Source organism: Polistes dominula, unplaced genomic scaffold (genome assembly GCF_049000335.1).
Source record: "Polistes dominula isolate Pdom_NZ unplaced genomic scaffold, Pdom_raw_medaka contig_84, whole genome shotgun sequence".
NCBI lineage: Eukaryota > Metazoa > Arthropoda > Insecta > Hymenoptera > Vespidae > Polistes > Polistes dominula.
In genome coordinates this window covers 1-19,058 of record NW_028300944.1, presented here as the reverse complement: position 1 = coordinate 19,058, position 19,058 = coordinate 1, and the positions used below count along the sequence as shown (strand labels likewise).

At 41.2% G+C, this 19,058-nt stretch overlaps 2 long non-coding RNA genes across 2 annotated transcripts; one reads left to right on the top strand and one right to left on the bottom strand.

Annotated features, from left to right (window-relative positions):
• Positions 1-4,442: 4,442 nt before the first annotated feature.
• On the top strand, positions 4,443-10,785 carry LOC149032753 (uncharacterized). Its single transcript, XR_016176315.1, has 12 exons — positions 4,443-4,575; positions 4,672-4,825; positions 4,978-5,214; positions 5,289-5,710; positions 5,800-6,332; positions 6,487-6,717; positions 6,792-8,343; positions 8,423-8,506; positions 8,614-8,700; positions 8,780-8,853; positions 8,963-10,036; positions 10,144-10,785. It is a non-coding gene; the product is annotated as an uncharacterized LOC149032753 (long non-coding RNA).
• LOC149032752 (uncharacterized) lies at positions 10,265-11,639 on the bottom strand. Its single transcript, XR_016176316.1, has 3 exons — positions 10,984-11,639; positions 10,629-10,836; positions 10,265-10,550 (listed from the first exon to the last, which is right to left on the bottom strand). It is a non-coding gene; the product is annotated as an uncharacterized LOC149032752 (long non-coding RNA).
• Between the last annotated feature and the right edge of the window lie 7,419 nt (positions 11,640-19,058).

Here is a 19,058-nt window from a genome sequence, read left to right as displayed (position 1 = left end):
AATTGTCCTGTAATATAAGTACAGTGTATAAGAATATTATATTAATTGTTAATTAATCGATAGAAGTATTAATTATTGTTTAAAAGTACGAGATATATTATTGGAGTACCTTCCTCTTCGAAATTCACTTATAAACTGACCCAATGTTCTCTAAAACAAAACTTTGATTAGAAAGTTGTTTATGATTTTTCTTATGTTGATTATTTCTGCAACGGTAATTAAAATTCTAATAAAGAAAATTCAATATTATAACGTACAGATTTTATTATTTTATCTATTCTAATGTAATTATTTTATTGTTCATGAGCAGTGATGACTTCGAGTGTTTAATTATGCTGTAATATAAGTAGAGTGTATTAGAGTATTAATATAATTGTTAATTAATTGATAGAAGTATCGATTATTGTTTAAAAGTACGAGATAAATTATTGGAGTACCTTCCTCTTCGAAATTCACTTATAAACTGACCCAATGTTCTCTAAAACAAAACTTTGATTAGAAAGTTGTTTATGATTTTTCTTATGTTGATTATTTCTGCAACGGTAATTAAAATTCTAATAAAGAAAATTCAATATTATAACGTACAGATTTTATTATTTTATCTATTCTAACGTAATTATTTTATTGTTCCTGCGCAGTGATGACTTCGAGTGTTTAATTGTCCTGTAATATAAGTACAGTGTATAAGAATATTATATTAATTGTTAATTAATCGATAGAAGTGTCTAGAAACTTTGTTTTATGTCGAGCACGTGTGCAACTGTAGTAATAATCCTAATAAAGAAAATTTATAATATTATAACGTTTAAATTTTATTATTTTATTCATTGTAATAGAATTAATTTATCACACCTGCGCAGTGATGACTCTTCGTCGTTTTAATTGTTATTGATGTATGTATCTTCCTCTTCAAAATTCACCTTCAGACTGGCGGGTAGTCCTCTGTTAAAATTCTTTTATTGAATGTTGCTTAGATAACTTTTCAAATGTCTTGCATGTGTGGAACGACTATAATATTTCTTAGAGAATTTAAGCTTAAAACGTTCTGATTGTAGTATTTTTTGTATTCTCATGTAATTTTTTATAACACCTGCGCAGTGATGACTTTTAGAGTTAAATTGTCCTGTATTGTAAAAAATGTTTAATATAATATTAAAATAATTGTTAAATAATCAAAAGGAATACAAATCGTACGTATTGCTCTATCACTCTTTCTCTCACACACACGTGCTCGCGCTCTCTCCCCTTATACGCCGAGCTTGCATACGTTTTCGCTGCTTAGCAACGCTGTGCCGAGCTTGCCTTTGTATGAGCTGCTTAGCAACGCTCTGACGTAAACGACATCCTGTCACGCACCGAGCTTGAACTTTAACAAGCTGATAACATCTTGCAACGCGCGGAACCTTGCTCTGATGTAAGCAACATTCTACGACGCGCCGAGCTTTCCTTTGTCAAGTGCTTTGTGACACACTCACGCACTCACACAATTATAACACATCAAATGTTTCTACTTCCTCAATATAATATATATATATATATATATACCATCCTCCTTCTATATCCTCTCTTACTATTACCCACTATCCTAACTGAAAACTCGCTTTCGCTATCACCTTCTATTCTAACTCTCACTAATCAAACTAGCAAACTCGCTCCCTTGTCCTTCCTTCGACCTTCTTTTATTTGCGTCTACCCCTTCTTCTCCTCATAACAGGACTTCGACGCTTAGTAACGCAGTTCCTTCTGGAATTTTCCAAAACGCTTTTTCTCGAATGTTCTTTCCTTCCATCCGTTGCTCATCAGTCTTACACACGTATACTCACACACAACTCACCCAACCTAGAACCTTACACGCTTTTCTTTCTTTTAAGCATACATCCGATACTTTCCATATCTTATCTCTTTCTTCCTTTTCCAAACGTACGCACAACACACACACACGCCGGATGCTTCTACTCCACCCTCAGCCATCATGACGTCATACAACAAACTTGCGCTTGTTTCGCTACACACGCACACATGCACAATGCACACCGGGTGCTTCTACTCCCAACCGCGGCTATTATGCGTCATACAATAAGCTTATGTTTGTTCTTCGCCACACACGTATACACATAACAAACACAACAGTAGCTGTACGACAAACAATGAACGGTCGCCTCTCGTTCCGTCATCCTCACGCTAGACTCACGCATCCTGACAAAGCAACCATTCCTTATCTCTTTCTTTCTTTCCCACACATACACACGCACCATACGGTCCTTACGCTACGCACGCATTCTAATAAAGCAATCATTCTTTCTCTCTTTCTTTCACGCAAACACCCACCTATATATGCTTGTTCCACACTCAGAAATTCATACATAAAACATAGTATAAAAGTATTTGCATAGAAAACAATGTCTCAGTATAAAGTTAAATTTAAAGGAAGACTGTTTCCCGATATTATACTAGGTGTATTCAGATAACAGTGTAGGGAAAACATTTATTACGTATCCGGCTAAGGATATCTGAATTCCTTGCGTAGCCGCTACCACTCGAAAAAAATAGAAAACAAACGCATTTTATTTAACAAGTTAATAAATTACAATCCGTTTAAAACAATTCACACGCAATAATTAGATAAACTCCTTCCGCTGCTTCTTGAAAACTCTTCGACACTAAACCGCACGTAACGAATCGCTATTAACCTAAAACGCTAAACTGCTCGTATTGTATCGTCACTCACTGCACACTTTCACGCTTATTCACTCTCAAAATCGGTCGTTTAATATCGCTCTAATTCAAGTAAATACTATCGCTTTATCACACTTCTTTATCGCACATATCGTTCTCCCTTTCTCTCTCTCTCTCTCTCTCTCTCTTTCTTGTAAACAAGAACTTGCCCGGCAATCAGCTTGCTTTGTTTTCGCTCACTCGTAACGCTCCACGTAGCAACGTGACGTCATACAACAAGCTTGCTCTTGTTCCTTCGTCACACACACACACAGATTTTTGTAACGGGCAAAGTACGGTTTATTTGCATGTGAAAAACCATTGATGGTTACCATAGCAACGCTCTGACGTAGCAACATTACGCCACGAACAAAGCTTGCCTTTGTTTTGACATAAACACACACACACATACGCAGCTTAGTAGCCAGGAGTGAGGACCACGAATCAAAGACCGAGAATAGGAAAAACTGTAGAGCAATATTCTGTCTCATTCTCTCGCAGGCTCAATCCTATATGTTTATCTCTTTTTCTCCTCTTATTTAGTATCGCTTCCGTTTCATAGCCTCCTACCGTTCCATTACAAAGCGGCCAACCGCTTCATTTTTTACAATTACCGTTACATTTTTCCAAATTACACCCATTCTAAAGAAGTTTTCACTTCAAAAATTTTCATATGAATATATTTTTCTGGTTTTTCAGTTGACTGTCTTCAATTTGGTTTCGTATCTAAACAGAAAATAGTATAATATTGTGCAATATTGCTTTAAGGGTCAAGAAACCGTGACCATACCAACCTACCAAGAATACCCACCAACCTTCCAAGAAGACCTACCAACTTTCCAAGAATACCCACCCTACGGACTTTTCAGAAATACCCACCCTGAGAACTTTTCAGAAATACTATACAGAAATACAGTTCGTAGGGTTTGTATTTCTGAAATGTTCGTAGGGTAGGGTATTTCTAAAAAGTTCGTATGGTAGATTATTTCTGAAAAGTTCGTAGGTAGTAAAAAACAAACCCAAACCTTTATTCAACTGATTTGTAAACTAATTCATACAACAGAGAAAATAAACTGGAAGTATCTACTCATTATTATCAAGAATGATAAGAAGAATCCAACAATACTGCAACTATGTAAGATTTTTGAATGCACTGTTCTTATTATACTTACATTGGGAAGAAACCATATGCAGTTATATTCTATCAGAAGATTAGCAGAAGGAATGCATCCTAGTTATCACACATTAAGAAAATAAATGGCAAATACAATATATTAGGAAACTCTGTTCTTGTACAAAATCTTTTACCAGGTTTTCTGAACGAAGATGGAAAATATTATTGTTCATCGACTGCCAAGAAAAATTTATGTATTTATATAAATTAATATCTTCCTTGCAAAGAATTCCATGTGAATTATTATGCAAATAGAATGCAGCTGTTCTGACTAAAAAAAAAACTAGACAATAATATGTTAGAGGCAAATATAATAATTTTGTTAGAAGAAGAGGTAAATATTATATTACTATTAAAATAAACTTACTTTTATCATGTAAAAATTGATTTGTGCGTTGCATTTATTTTTAATCAATTATTAAAAACATATTGTGTGTTTGTGGGTAATCTATATTTTATTACCGACTGCTAAAATGTGTATTGCCATCTATCGGTACTAGATATTACTTCATTGTACCGATTAGTAACATTAGACTGCTATCTAGCGGAAGCAAATGTTACTATGTCTTATCGACTAGTAGAATATGTTTCGCCATCTAGACAAAAGATAAAACAACACTAGGATAAAATCAAGATGGCTACCTGTCAATGTAATTTGAAAACCGTAAATACAGGCTATGTGCAGTGTAAAGTATTTAATTAAAAAAATCCTTTTAGTGATGCAATAATTAAGTGAATAATATTTTTTATTTATAATAATTCGTTTCATATTCTTTATTTAGTGATCGCCAATTCTGGATGAAAATAATTAAACTGGATAAAGTGCTGTGTGACAGTGTTATGTCATAACCTAAGAAAAATAATTTTCTTTATTAAATCCCAGAAAGCAGATGAATTCCAGACGTTCTTTTTATCAAATTATTATAACAAATACTAGTAAGTAAAGTATATATTTTGTTATACGAAATTCTACTAATTATTAAAATATATGGATTATTTTGTCTTTTAACTTTATGCATTATCTAAACATTCTCTCTCTTCAAACTTATTTTGATATATATATAAACTACTTTTAACAATATTTTTAGATCAGCATGCAGATCGTTATTTTTAATTCCAATCCAAGAACATTATGCATACTCACGAGAAGAAGAATTCATTACACCATTCAATCAATGGAGATATGTATTTCATTTTCTTACGGCTAACGATTAGAAGATTTGTATTGATTATGTCGTCCGACCAAGAGTTTTATTCTATAATATAGGGTAAATAGAATGCAGGTGCACTAACAAAGAATAATCAAGACAAGAATGTGTCAAAAGGTAAGCATTGCAATCTTGTATTTGTAAAAAACAAACCTATAATAAACTGATTGATAAACTAAATCATTCCACAGGAAAGGTAAATAATTTGACTGGAAGTTTCTACTCATTATTATCAAGATTGATAAGAAGAATCCAACAATACTGCAACTATGAAAGATTTTTGATTGCACTGTTCTTATTATACTTGCACTGGGAGAAAATCATATGCAGTAGTATTCTGTCAAAAGAATACTAGAGGAAATATATCCTAGTTATCACGAAGTAAGAAATCAAATGGCAAATACATTATGTAAGGTAACTCTATTATAGAACAAAATCTTTTACAAAGTTTTGTACAAGGTAATAGAAAATATGTTTTGTTCATTGACTGACAAGAAAAGTTGATGTATTTGTTAATAATTATCTTCTTTGCAAAGATCTCCATGTGAATTATTATGCGAAAAGAATGCAGCTGCTCTGACTACAAATAATCTAGACAATAATATGTTTAAAGGTAATTATAATAATTTTGTTTGAAGAAGAAGTAAATGCTATAATACTATTAAAATACACTTATTTTTATCCTTTTTAAAAATGATTTAGGTTGCATTAAATTTTCAATAAGTTAATAAAAATATGTAGGGAAATCTGTATTTTATTACCGACTGGTAACATATGTTTCGCCATCTATCGGTACTAGATATTACTTCACTGTACCGACTAGTAAATTTAGGCTGCTATCTAGCGGAAGTAAATATTACTATGTCATATCGACTAGTAGAATATGTTTCGCCATCTAGACTAAAGATAAAACATCACTAGGATAAAATCAAGATGGCTACCTGTCAATGTACTTTGAATACCGTAAATACAGGCTATGTGCAGTGTAAAGTATTTAATTAAAAAAATCCTTAGAGTGGTGCAATAATCAAGTGAATAATATTTTTTATTTATAATAATTCGTTTCATATTCTTTCTTTAGTGATCGCCAATTCTGGATGAAAATAATTAAACTGGATAAAGTGCTGTGGGACAGTGTTATGTTATAACCTAAGAAAAATGATTTTCTTAATTAAATCCGAGAATGCAGATGAATTCCAGACGTTCTTTTTATCAAATTATTATAACAAATACTAGTAAGTAAAGTATATATTTTGTTATACGAAATTCTACTAATTATTAAAATATATGGATTATTTTGTCTTTTAACTTTATGCATTATCTAAACATTTTCTCCCTTTTCAAACTTATTTTTGTATTTATATAAACTACTTTTTAAAATATTTTTAGATCAGCATGCAGATCTATATTTTTAATTCCAATTCAAGAACATTATACTCACGAGAAGAAGAATTCATTACACCATTCAATCAATGGATATATATTTCATTTTCTTACGACTAACGATTAAAAGATTTGCATTGATTATGCCATCCGAATAAGAGTTTTATTCTATAACATTATGTAAATAGAATGTAGGTGCACTAACAAAGAATAATCAAGAGAAGAATTTGTCAAAAGGTAAGCATTGCAATCTTGCATTTGTAAAAAACAAACCTATATCAAACTGATTGATAAACTGATTCATTTAACAGGATAGGTAAATAATTTGACTAGAAATGCCTACTCATTATTATCAAGATAGATAAGAAGAATCCAACAATACTGCAACTAATATTATTATATTAAACACTTATATGTCTATTTTGCACCCCACAATAATACACATGCACATACACAAAAAAGGATTTCTTGTATAAACTGTTGTGCTGCGACTTATCATCGTCGACTGTATCGACATATAATTTTATATAAATGAACGGGGTGATTAATTGGATCAAAGAAAATGTAAAATCAGAAAGGAATTTGCCTCGACTGTGTCTTTTATGTTAGATCATCATCATCATCAGCAGCAGCATCATCATTAATATATACTCTATATATACACATACATATTTCAATTCTCTTGCGTGACCATAAGAGTATAATTTCATGGAAAATTAATTATTATATAACAAAATATTTCGATGCATGTACAATTATATGTAGTAGTAGTAATTCATGTTACAGTAATCGACTTTTATTAACTGAACAACAAAAAAAGTGACATATTTATGAATTATTTTTAAAAGATTACATAAACACACTTGCAAAATAAATATTGTTTCAGATAATAAAAGTATTATTATTATTATTATAATTAATTTTGTGGTTACGGATTAATGATAAAAAAACATTTCTTATTATTTGAATTTTCGCGGGCAACACATTGCTGAGGAAAAAATCAAGATGGCTGCCGTGTCGTGTACTACCACGTGCACTATTAAATATTTAATTAAAGAAATGCAATAGTGATGCAATCATAATCAAAAGAATAATATTTTGTATTTAGAATAATTCTTTTCATATTCTCTTCTCTTTTTAGTGATTAGTGATTGCCAATTATGGATGAAAATAGTTACAAATGGGATGTATTGGTGTGTAGTACAATAGCATTACGTCATAACCAAAGGAAAATAATTTTCTTTATTAAATCCGAGTATATATAGATGAATTCAGGATGTTCTCATTATATCAATTTATTTGAACAAATATTAGTTACTACTAAGGTACATCTATATGTATTTTGTTATACGAAATTTTACTAATTATTAAAATATATGTGTGGATTAGTTTGTCTCTTAACTTTATGCATTATCTAAACATTTCTGTCTCTTTTCTTAGCAAAACAACTTTACATGCAATTCCATCACACCAACTTTCCACGCACACCAATGACACCATTCAAAAGGAGAGAATCCACACGATCATGACGGTTTTTCTTTAACCATCACTTCAACTTTCCACGCAATCCTATGACTCCATCCATAACCAAATATCCCATACAGTCATGAGGGTTTTTTTAACCATCACTTTAATTCTGCTGCACGCAATTCCAGTTTAATGCACTCTGTGTTCTTATTATACTTGCATTGCGAGAAAACAATATGTACATATTGTGTAATATTTTATCAAAAGAATACGAGAAGAAATGTATATCTTAGTTATCATCACAAGATATATGGGTAACACACGTGGCAAATACATTATTATATTACCGACATTGAATTCATGTCAAAATTTTTTATCAAGTCTTACGTACACACGGTAATAGAAGATATTACTTTTTTTCCATTGGCTGATAAGAAAAATTGATGTATTTGTTAATAAATATCTTCTTTTGCAGGGAATTTCATTTCATTATTATTATGGAAAAAGAATATGCAGTTGATATTGTTAAAAACTAATGTAGACTAAAATATGTAAAGAGGTAAATATTATAAAATTATTCAAATACATTTATTTTTTGGTTATCATATAGTATAAATGATTGGGATTTTATTAACTTTTTAATCAATTAATAAAAATGTTTATTAGGAAATTAGTCTTTTATCACCGACTGGTAAAGAGAATATGTATCGCCATCTAGCAGCGGTACTAGCTATTACTTCATTGTACCGACTGGTAAAATTATGCTGTTATCATCAAATGATGGAAATATTTAATTCACTTACCGACAAGTACAATATGTTTCTTCATCTAGACAAAAGAAAATACATAGCGCTTGGACACAATCAAGATGGCCACCTGCCATTGTATACTGCCACGTGCAATAAAGTTAAGTATTTAATTACAAAAAATTCAATAGTGATGCTTTAATTAAGTGAATAATATTGTTTTTATTTACAATAATAATTAAGTGTTCATATTCTATTCTTTTTTTTAGTGATTAGTGCTCGGCAATTCAGCTTAAGAAGAAAACCATTGGACTTGATGTGTGATATCATGTGAAGAAAAAAAACCCATTGGACTTGAAGTGTGATATCTTGTGAAGAAGAAAAAACCATTGGACTTGATGTGTGATATCTTGTGAAGAAAAAAAACCATTGGACTTGATGTTAGATATCAATGCTTAAGAAGAAAACCATTGGATTTATGTTTGTGATTTAAAAAAGAAAACCATTGTACTTATTATTATTATTAGTATTATGTTCAGTTAAAAGGAATATCATTGTACTATCTATTATTATGTAAATGTAAAAAGAATATTATTGCACTGTACAGGTGGATAGGTCGACAGGAAAAGTATACCATTGCACTTTAAAGGTTACTTGTCGACTTACAAAGTATACCATTGCACACTTTAGGTTACTTTGGATTACCACGTTTCGTGTCAAATTTTATTTCTTTTTTGTCACCTATCCTATCATCCAAGCCATTTAATTTTCCTTTAATAAAATCAACCATTACATGTAAGTATTAATTATTGTAAATGTTACAAGTTAAGAAACTTATATTTTTTTCTGGTCGTATAAGGTATTTTTTTTTTATTTATAATGCATGAACATTTTAATAGAAATATTTTAGTAGACAATTGAATTTATTATTAACATATATACATTTTAGCATATTAATGAAATATTTTTGAAATAGAAAGTTTAGAATAGCATTGAATTTGAAGTTATATTTACTGAAATAGAAAATCATTGCAGTTGTGGTTATGTCACTGTTTATACTTGCACTAGAAGCAAACCATATATAGAGTAGTAATATTTTATGAAAAGAATATTAGATAGAAAAAATGTTTCCTAGTTATCACAAATTAAGAAAAGAAATGGTTAATTACATTCTAATGTTTGCAGTTCTTACTATATGTACTAAATTTATTAATGTACACTTATTTTATTGGGAATAGACTAAGAGCATAAAAATGTATATATTTGTATGAATTCATTTGTGTTTTTTTTTGTAGAAATACCATCATGTATTTTATAATGGAAATAGGATATTGTTTAAAGAAGTAAGTATTTTAATATTGTTTAAAATACATTTATTTTTGTCATATAAAATGTGAATTAATATAATATAAATAATTGTTGTATGAGTTAACATAAATTTTTACTTTAGTTACCGACTGGTAGAGAGAATATGTATCGCCATCTAGACGACGAAAGAAAACACATCTCTAGGATAAATTCAAGATGTCTACCTGCTGTCACATTGTACTTTTGTGTAAAGTATTGTGTAGTAAAGTGTAAAGTATTTAATTAACAAAATTTCTTACAGTGATGCAATCATAATTAAGTGAATAATATTGTTTTTATTTATAATAATTCTTTTCTTATTCTCTTCTCTTTTTTTGCAGTGATCACCAATTCACCTTAAGAAGAAACCCATTGGACTTGATGTTTGATATCTTGTGAAGAAAAAAAAACCATTGGACTTGACGTTTGATATTTCCTTAAGAAGAAATCCATTTAACTTGATGTTAGATATTTGCTTAAGAAGAAAACCATTGGATTTGTGTTTGTGATCTACAAAAGAAAACCATTGTACTTATTATTATTATTAGTATTATTATGTTAACTTAAGAAGAATATCATTGTACTTACTATTATTATGTAAATGTAAAAAGAATATTATTGCACTGTACAGGTGGACAGGTCGACAGGAAAAGTATACCATTGCACTTTAAAGGTTACTTGTCGACTTACAAAGTATACCATTGCACACTTGAGGTTACTTTGGATTACCACGTTTCGTGTCAAATTTTATTTCTTTTTTATCACCTATCCTATCATCCAAGACATTGAAATTTTCCTTTAATGAAATCAACCATTATATGTCATTATTAATTATTAGAAAATTTAATTATGAAACAAATTTATGTGTTTTTTGTCGTATAAGGAATTTTTTTTTAATGCATGAACATTTTAATAGAGAATTGAGTTTATTATAAACACAAACCTTTTAGCATATTAAATAATTATGTAATAACCACGTGAGTTGTACATATAATGAACGGAACGTGTTAATGTGATAACCATTGCACTAAAGGTTATGTAAAAAGTTAAATAGAAAACCATTGCACTTGAGAGAGAGGTTATATGTAATTAAAATAGCAAATCATTTCACTAAGTATGTATATGTTAGCATAAGAAAAATACCACTTTACTTGTAGACATATATGTGTAATAACGTATAATAAAAATTATTAATTTTTTTTAAGAGGCTATATCACGTTAAAAAGATAAAATTGGCACGTCTCGTGGTTATGTTACTTTCAAGAAGAAATAAATCATTGCACATAATAGATTTTACTATATTACAATAAATAGACGAACACTGCACATTTGCTTATAAAAGATTTTAAACAACAACCACAACAAGAATATTTGCACTTGTGTATATAATAAGATAGAATAAAAAAAAAATAAAAGGCAATGTTATTTTAAAGTAAAGTAATGGATGTCATGCGAGATTGACAAGAGGGAGAAGCCATTACAACTTGATGTATGTCAGCTGTACAGTTCATTTGCATATATAATTACGAGATGGCGTCTTGAACTCGGTAGCGTTGGGATAGCCGATTTAGTATAAAGGGAGGTGCAAAGCGCATGGATTTCAACGCATCGGGGTGCGACCCCGACTCTGCAGAAGCAGAGTACTCCTGTGGCTGCGCTCAGGAGCAGTTTGCAATACACGCTTAGGCCTGAGCGTTGTATTCAGCTTGCTCCTGAGAATGACAGCCTTTGGAAAATGGGATGATGAGGAGTAGTAGTAGTAGTTGCATGTAGTAGTAGCTTGAAATAGTAGTAGTAGTAGTAGTAAAAGTATGAAATAGTAGTAGTAGTAGAAGTATGAAATAGTAGAAGCATGAAATAATAGTAGTAGTAGTAGTAGTAGTAGTAGTAGTAAAGAATTAGAATAAGAAAATTGGGGGTCTTCTAGTATTAGAGGGGGCCTGGTCTCTAGTTAATGGGGTGGCAATCAATCGTGAGGCCGTGCCTGTAGCCGATTTTACAGGTCAAGGTCATCGAAGGTCAAGGACATCCAGGGCAAGGTCGCGCGCGAGTTTCATTCATTATGTGGGTCAAGGTCACGCGCGAGGGTTCGTTCATTATGTGTGTGTGCGTTTTAATATTCACGCGCGCGAGGGTTGAGTCAGTATGTGTGTATAAATTTTTTTTTTTTTTTTATTGGGTTTATTTGGAGTTTGTGTGTTTATGTTTTTTTTTGGGTGTAGTTAAAATTTGTGTATATGTTTTTTCGTGGGTTTTTAAGAGTTTGTGTATATGTTTTTTTGGGTTTTTTAAGAGTTTGTGTATTTGTTTTTTTGTGGTTTTTTAAGAGTTTGTGTATATGATTTTTTGGGTTTTTTCAGAGTTTGTGTATATGTTTTTTTTTTGGGTATTTTAAAAGTTTGTGTATATGTTTTTTTGGGTATTTTAAAAGTTTGTGTATATGTTTTTTTGGGTATTTTAAGAGTTTGTGTTTATGTTTTTTTGGGTTTTTTCAGAGTTTGTGTATATGTTTTTTTGGGTATTTTAAAAGTTTGTGTATATGTTTTTTTGGGTTTTTTCAGAGTTTGTGTATATGTTTTTTTGGGTTTTTTCAGAGTTTGTGTATGTTTTTTTTTGGGTTTTTTTTTTTCAGAGTTTGTGTATATGTTTTTTTGGGTATTTTAAAAGTTTGTGTATATGTTTTTTTGGGTATTTTAAAAGTTTGTGTATATGTTTTTTTTGGTATTTTAAAAGTTTGTGTATATGTTTTTTTGGGTTTTTTCAGAGTTTGTGTATATGTTTTTTTGGGTATTTTAAAAGTTTGTGTATATGTTTTTTTGGGTTTTTTCAGAGTTTGTGTATATGTTTTTTTGGGTTTTTTCAGAGTTTGTGTATATGTTTTTTTGGGTATTTTAAGAGTTTGTGTATATGTTTTTTTTGGTTTTTTGAGAGTTTGTGTCAGGGTTGCGTCAGGGTTGCGTCAGGGTTGCGTCAGGGTTGCGTCAGGGTTGCGTCAGGGTTGCGTCAGGGTTGCGTCAGGGTTGCGTCAGGGTTGCGTCAGGGTTGCGTCAGGGTTGCGTCAGGGTTGCGTCAGGGTTGCGTCAGGGTTGCGTCAGGGTTGCGTCAGGGTTGCGTCAGGGTTGCGTCAGGGTTGCGTCAGGGTTGCGTCAGGGTTGCGTCAGGGTTGCGTCAGGGTTGCGTCAGGGTTGCGTCAGGGTTGCGTCAGGGTTGCGTCAGGGTTGCGTCAGGGTTGCGTCAGGGTTGCGTCAGGGTTGCGTCAGGGTTGCGTCAGGGTTGCGTCAGGGTTGCGTCAGGGTTGCGTCAGGGTTGCGTCAGGGTTGCGTCAGGGTTGCGTCAGGGTTGCGTCAGGGTTGCGTCAGGGTTGCGTCAGGGTTGCGTCAGGGTTGCGTCAGGGTTGCGTCAGGGTTGCGTCAGGGTTGCGTCAGGGTTGCGTCAGGGTTGCGTCAGGGTTGCGTCAGGGTTGCGTCAGGGTTGCGTCAGGGTTGCGTCAGGGTTGCGTCAGGGTTGCGTCAGGGTTGCGTCAGGGTTGCGTCAGGGTTGCGTCAGGGTTGCGTCAGGGTTGCGTCAGGGTTGCGTCAGGGTTGCGTCAGGGTTGCGTCAGGGTTGCGTCAGGGTTGCGTCAGGGTTGCGTCAGGGTTGCGTCAGGGTTGCGTCAGGGTTGCGTCAGGGTTGCGTCAGGGTTGCGTCAGGGTTGCGTCAGGGTTGCGTCAGGGTTGCGTCAGGGTTGCGTCAGGGTTGCGTCAGGGTTGCGTCAGGGTTGCGTCAGGGTTGCGTCAGGGTTGCGTCAGGGTTGCGTCAGGGTTGCGTCAGGGTTGCGTCAGGGTTGCGTCAGGGTTGCGTCAGGGTTGCGTCAGGGTTGCGTCAGGGTTGCGTCAGGGTTGCGTCAGGGTTGCGTCAGGGTTGCGTCAGGGTTGCGTCAGGGTTGCGTCAGGGTTGCGTCAGGGTTGCGTCAGGGTTGCGTCAGGGTTGCGTCAGGGTTGCGTCAGGGTTGCGTCAGGGTTGCGTCAGGGTTGCGTCAGGGTTGCGTCAGGGTTGCGTCAGGGTTGCGTCAGGGTTGCGTCAGGGTTGCGTCAGGGTTGCGTCAGGGTTGCGTCAGGGTTGCGTCAGGGTTGCGTCAGGGTTGCGTCAGGGTTGCGTCAGGGTTGCGTCAGGGTTGCGTCAGGGTTGCGTCAGGGTTGCGTCAGGGTTGCGTCAGGGTTGCGTCAGGGTTGCGTCAGGGTTGCGTCAGGGTTGCGTCAGGGTTGCGTCAGGGTTGCGTCAGGGTTGCGTCAGGGTTGCGTCAGGGTTGCGTCAGGGTTGCGTCAGGGTTGCGTCAGGGTTGCGTCAGGGTTGCGTCAGGGTTGCGTCAGGGTTGCGTCAGGGTTGCGTCAGGGTTGCGTCAGGGTTGCGTCAGGGTTGCGTCAGGGTTGCGTCAGGGTTGCGTCAGGGTTGCGTCAGGGTTGCGTCAGGGTTGCGTCAGGGTTGCGTCAGGGTTGCGTCAGGGTTGCGTCAGGGTTGCGTCAGGGTTGCGTCAGGGTTGCGTCAGGGTTGCGTCAGGGTTGCGTCAGGGTTGCGTCAGGGTTGCGTCAGGGTTGCGTCAGGGTTGCGTCAGGGTTGCGTCAGGGTTGCGTCAGGGTTGCGTCAGGGTTGCGTCAGGGTTGCGTCAGGGTTGCGTCAGGGTTGCGTCAGGGTTGCGTCAGGGTTGCGTCAGGGTTGCGTCAGGGTTGCGTCAGGGTTGCGTCAGGGTTGCGTCAGGGTTGCGTCAGGGTTGCGTCAGGGTTGCGTCAGGGTTGCGTCAGGGTTGCGTCAGGGTTGCGTCAGGGTTGCGTCAGGGTTGCGTCAGGGTTGCGTCAGGGTTGCGTCAGGGTTGCGTCAGGGTTGCGTCAGGGTTGCGTCAGGGTTGCGTCAGGGTTGCGTCAGGGTTGCGTCAGGGTTGCGTCAGGGTTGCGTCAGGGTTGCGTCAGGGTTGCGTCAGGGTTGCGTCAGGGTTGCGTCAGGGTTGCGTCAGGGTTGCGTCAGGGTTGCGTCAGGGTTGCGTCAGGGTTGCGTCAGGGTTGCGTCAGGGTTGCGTCAGGGTTGCGTCAGGGTTGCGTCAGGGTTGCGTCAGGGTTGCGTCAGGGTTGCGTCAGGGTTGCGTCAGGGTTGCGTCAGGGTTGCGTCAGGGTTGCGTCAGGGTTGCGTCAGGGTTGCGTCAGGGTTGCGTCAGGGTTGCGTCAGGGTTGCGTCAGGGTTGCGTCAGGGTTGCGTCAGGGTTGCGTCAGGGTTGCGTCAGGGTTGCGTCAGGGTTGCGTCAGGGTTGCGTCAGGGTTGCGTCAGGGTTGCGTCAGGGTTGCGTCAGGGTTGCGTCAGGGTTGCGTCAGGGTTGCGTCAGGGTTGCGTCAGGGTTGCGTCAGGGTTGCGTCAGGGTTGCGTCAGGGTTGCGTCAGGGTTGCGTCAGGGTTGCGTCAGGGTTGCGTCAGGGTTGCGTCAGGGTTGCGTCAGGGTTGCGTCAGGGTTGCGTCAGGGTTGCGTCAGGGTTGCGTCAGGGTTGCGTCAGGGTTGCGTCAGGGTTGCGTCAGGGTTGCGTCAGGGTTGCGTCAGGGTTGCGTCAGGGTTGCGTCAGGGTTGCGTCAGGGTTGCGTCAGGGTTGCGTCAGGGTTGCGTCAGGGTTGCGTCAGGGTTGCGTCAGGGTTGGCGTCAGGGTTGCGTCAGGGTTGCGTCAGGGTTGCGTCAGGGTTGCGTCAGGGTTGCGTCAGGGTTGCGTCAGGGTTGCGTCAGGGTTGCGTCAGGGTTGCGTCAGGGTTGCGTCAGGGTTGCGTCAGGGTTGCGTCAGGGTTGCGTCAGGGTTGCGTCAGGGTTGCGTCAGGGTTGCGTCAGGGTTGGCGTCAGGGTTGCGTCAGGGTTGCGTCAGGGTTGCGTCAGGGTTGCGTCAGGGTTGCGTCAGGGTTGCGTCAGGGTTGCGTCAGGGTTGCGTCAGGGTTGCGTCAGGGTTGCGTCAGGGTTGCGTCAGGGTTGCGTCAGGGTTGCGTCAGGGTTGCGTCAGGGTTGCGTCAGGGTTGCGTCAGGGTTGCGTCAGGGTTGCGTCAGGGTTGCGTCAGGGTTGCGTCAGGGTTGCGTCAGGGTTGCGTCAGGGTTGCGTCAGGGTTGCGTCAGGGTTGCGTCAGGGTTGCGTCAGGGTTGCGTCAGGGTTGCGTCAGGGTTGCGTCAGGGTTGCGTCAGGGTTGCGTCAGGGTTGCGTCAGGGTTGCGTCAGGGTTGCGTCAGGGTTGCGTCAGGGTTGCGTCAGGGTTGCGTCAGGGTTGCGTCAGGGTTGCGTCAGGGTTGCGTCAGGGTTGCGTCAGGGTTGCGTCAGGGTTGCGTCAGGGTTGCGTCAGGGTTGCGTCAGGGTTGCGTCAGGGTTGCGTCAGGGTTGCGTCAGGGTTGCGTCAGGGTTGCGTCAGGGTTGCGTCAGGGTTGCGTCAGGGTTGCGTCAGGGTTGCGTCAGGGTTGCGTCAGGGTTGCGTCAGGGTTGCGTCAGGGTTGCGTCAGGGTTGCGTCAGGGTTGCGTCAGGGTTGCGTCAGGGTTGCGTCAGGGTTGCGTCAGGGTTGCGTCAGGGTTGCGTCAGGGTTGCGTCAGGGTTGCGTCAGGGTTGTCGGGCGTCAGGGTTGCGTCAGGGTTGCGTCAGGGTTGCGTCAGGGTTGCGTCAGGGTTGCGTCAGGGTTGCGTCAGGGTTGCGTCAGGGTTGCGTCAGGGTTGCGTCAGGGTTGCGTCAGGGTTGCGTCAGGGTTGCGTCAGGGTTGCGTCAGGGTTGCGTCAGGGTTGCGTCAGGGTTGCGTCAGGGTTGCGTCAGGGTTGCGTCAGGGTTGCGTCAGGGTTGCGTCAGGGTTGCGTCAGGGTTGCGTCAGGGTTGCGTCAGGGTTGCGTCAGGGTTGCGTCAGGGTTGCGTCAGGGTTGCGTCAGGGTTGCGTCAGGGTTGCGTCAGGGTTGCGTCAGGGTTGCGTCAGGGTTGCGTCAGGGTTGCGTCAGGGTTGCGTCAGGGTTGCGTCAGGGTTGCGTCAGGGTTGCGTCAGGGTTGCGTCAGGGTTGCGTCAGGGTTGCGTCAGGGTTGCGTCAGGGTTGCGTCAGGGTTGCGTCAGGGTTGCGTCAGGGTTGCGTCAGGGTTGCGTCAGGGTTGCGTCAGGGTTGCGTCAGGGTTGCGTCAGGGGTTGCGTCAGGGTTGCGTCAGGGTTGCGTCAGGGTTGCGTCAGGGTTGCGTCAGGGTTGCGTCAGGGTTGCGTCAGGGTTGCGTCAGGGTTGCGTCAGGGTTGCGTCAGGGTTGCGTCAGGGTTGCGTCAGGGTTGCGTCAGGGTTGCGTCAGGGTTGCGTCAGGGTTGCGTCAGGGTTGCGTCAGGGTTGCGTCAGGGTTGCGTCAGGGTTGCGTCAGGGTTGCGTCAGGGTTGCGTCAGGGTTGCGTCAGGGTTGCGTCAGGGTTGCGTCAGGGTTGCGTCAGGGTTGCGTCAGGGTTGCGTCAGGGTTGCGTCAGGGTTGCGTCAGGGTTGCGTCAGGGTTGCGTCAGGGTTGCGTCAGGGTTGCGTCAGGGTTGCGTCAGGGTTGCGTCAGGGTTGCGTCAGGGTTGCGTCAGGGTTGCGTCAGGGTTGCGTCAGGGTTGCGTCAGGGTTGCGTCAGGGTTGCGTCAGGGTTGCGTCAGGGTTGCGTCAGGGTTGCGTCAGGGTTGCGTCAGGGTTGCGTCAGGGTTGCGTCAGGGTTGCGTCAGGGTTGCGTCAGGGTTGCGTCAGGGTTGCGTCAGGGTTGCGTCAGGGTTGCGTCAGGGTTGCGTCAGGGTTGCGTCAGGGTTGCGTCAGGGTTGCGTCAGGGTTGCGTCAGGGTTGCGTCAGGGTTGCGTCAGGGTTGCGTCAGGGTTGCGTCAGGGTTGCGTCAGGGTTGCGTCAGGGTTGCGTCAGGGTTGCGTCAGGGTTGCGTCAGGGTTGCGTCAGGGTTGCGTCAGGGTTGCGTCAGGGTTGCGTCAGGGTTGCGTCAGGGTTGCGTCGGGGTTGCGTCAGGGGTTGCGTCGGGGTTGCGTCGGGGTTGCGTGGGGGTTGCGTCGGGGTTGCGTCAGGGTTGCGTCGGGGTTGCGTCGGGGTTGCGTCAGGGTTGCGTCAGGGTTGCGTGGGGGTTGCGTCGGGGTTGCGTCGGGGTTGCGTCGGGGTTGCGTCAGGGTTGCGTCGGGGTTGCGTCGGGGTTGCGTCAGGGTTGCGTCAGGGTTGCGTCAGGGTTGCGTCGGGGTTGCGTCAGGGTTGCGTCAGGGTTGCGTCGGGGTTGCGTCAGGGTTGCGTCAGGGTTGCGTCAGGGTTGCGTCGGGGTTGCGTCAGGGTTGCGTCGGGGTTGCGTCGGGGTTGCGTCAGGGTTGCGTCAGGGTTGCGTCAGGGTTGCGTCGGGGTTGCGTCGGGGTTGCGTCAGGGTTGCGTCAGGGGTTGCGTCAGGGTTGCGTCAGGGTTGCGTCAGGGTTGCGTCAGGGTTGCGTCAGGGTTGCGTCAGGGTTGCGTCAGGGTTGCGTCAGGGTTGCGTCGGGGTTGCGTCAGGGTTGCGTCGGGGTTGCGTCAGGGTTGCGTCAGGGTTGCGTCAGGGTTGCGTCAGGGTTGCGTCAGGGTTGCGTCAGGGTTGCGTCAGGGTTGCGTCAGGGTTGCGTCAGGGTTGCGTCAGGGTTGCGTCAGGGTTGCGTCGGGGTTGCGTCAGGGTTGCGTCGGGGTTGCGTCAGGGTTGCGTCAGGGTTGCGTCGGGGTTGCGTCAGGGTTGCGTCAGGGTTGCGTCAGGGTTGCGTCGGGGTTGCGTCGGGGTTGCGTCGGGGTTGCGTCCAGGGTTGCGTCAGGGGTTGCGTCAGGGTTGCGTCAGGGTTGCGTCAGGGTTGCGTCGGGGTTGCGTCGGGGTTGCGTCAGGGTTGCGTCAGGGTTGCGTCGGGGTTGCGTCAGGGTTGCGTCAGGGTTGCGTCGGGGTTGCGTCAGGGGGTTGCGTCGGGGTTGCGTCAGGGTTGCGTCAGGGTTGCGTCAGGGTTGCGTCAGGGTTGCGTCGGGGTTGCCGTCAGGGTTGCGTCAGGGTTGCGTCAGG